The sequence below is a fragment of the Oryx dammah genome, unplaced genomic scaffold, assembly GCF_014754425.2.
Source record: "Oryx dammah isolate SB20612 unplaced genomic scaffold, SCBI_Odam_1.1 HiC_scaffold_11182, whole genome shotgun sequence".
NCBI lineage: Eukaryota > Metazoa > Chordata > Mammalia > Artiodactyla > Bovidae > Oryx > Oryx dammah.
Window position 1 is genome coordinate 85,696 of NW_024080575.1, and position 1,261 is coordinate 86,956.

General features: G+C 33.3%; 1 non-coding gene across 1 annotated transcript; it reads right to left on the reverse strand.

Moving 5' to 3' along the window:
* Positions 1-823: 823 nt before the first annotated feature.
* Positions 824-927, reverse strand: LOC120860763. The gene has a single exon (XR_005720429.1). It is a non-coding gene; the product is annotated as a U6 spliceosomal RNA (small nuclear RNA).
* Between the last annotated feature and the right edge of the window lie 334 nt (positions 928-1,261).

Sequence of the window (1,261 nt, forward strand, 5' to 3'; positions counted from 1 at the left end):
TGATTTCTTTCATTAGTGTCTTAAAATTTTCTGTGTACAGTTCTTTTGTCTCCTTCGGTAAGTTTATTCCTAGATATTTAATTCTTTTTGTTGCAGTGGTGCATGGGATTGATGCCATAATTTCTCTTTTTGAGTTTTCATTGTTACTATATAGAAATGAAAGTGATTTATGTGTATTGATTTTGTATCCTGCAACTTTGCTAAATTCACTGATTAGCTTTCGTAATTTTCTGATACTATCTTTAGAGTTTTCTATGTACTGTATCATGTCATCTGCAAACAGTGAGAGCTTTACTTCTTCTTTCCTGATCTGGATTCCTTTTACTTCTTTTCCTTTGGTTGCTGTAGCTAGAACTTCCAGAACTATGTTGAATAATAGTGGTGAAACTGGACACCCTTGTCTGATTCCTGATCGTAGGGGGAATGCTTTCAGTTTTTCACTATTGAGAATAATGTTTGCTGTAGGCTTATCATATATGGCCTTTACTGTATTGAGGTAGGTTCCTTCTATGCGGACTTTTTGAAGAGATTTAATCATAAATGGGTGCTGAATTTTGTTAAAGGCTTTTTCTGCTTCTATTGAGATAATCATATGGTTTTTATCTTTCAGTTTGTTAATATGGTATATCACATTGATTGATTTGCATGTATTGAAAATCCTTGCATTCTTGGAATAAGCCCAACTTGATCATGGTGTATGAGCTTTCTGATGTGCTGCTGAATTCTGTTTGCTAAAATTTTGTTGAGGATTTTTGCATCTATGTTCATTAGTGATATTGGTCTCTAGTTTTCTTTTTTTTGTGTGTTGTCTTTGTCTGCTTTTAAAAATATGGAGTGCTTCATGAATTTTCATGTCATCCTTCTGCAGTGGCCATGCTAATCTCTGTATCATTCTAATATTATTATATGTGTTGCTGAAGTGAGCACCCATTCTTATTTTTTAAAGTTTTCTTTTACTTTGAATCTGAGTTAATTACTTACTTAATTAGCTATTCAGTGGTGGCAGTCACTAAGTCATGTCTGACTCTTGTGACCCCATGGACTGTAGCCTGCAGGGCATGGTACTAAAAAAAAGAGAATTGAGATTCAAGGCATCTAAATTTTGTTTAAGCATATGTAATAAAATATCTTTGAACCTTGCTTTCCTTAGCTATAAAATGCGGGACTCAGTCAGATAAGGTACTTGCTAAGAGTAAATACCTATATTTGGATTGACAATATGCTTAGTGCTATCATAAATGCTTTATATGTAATATTTACT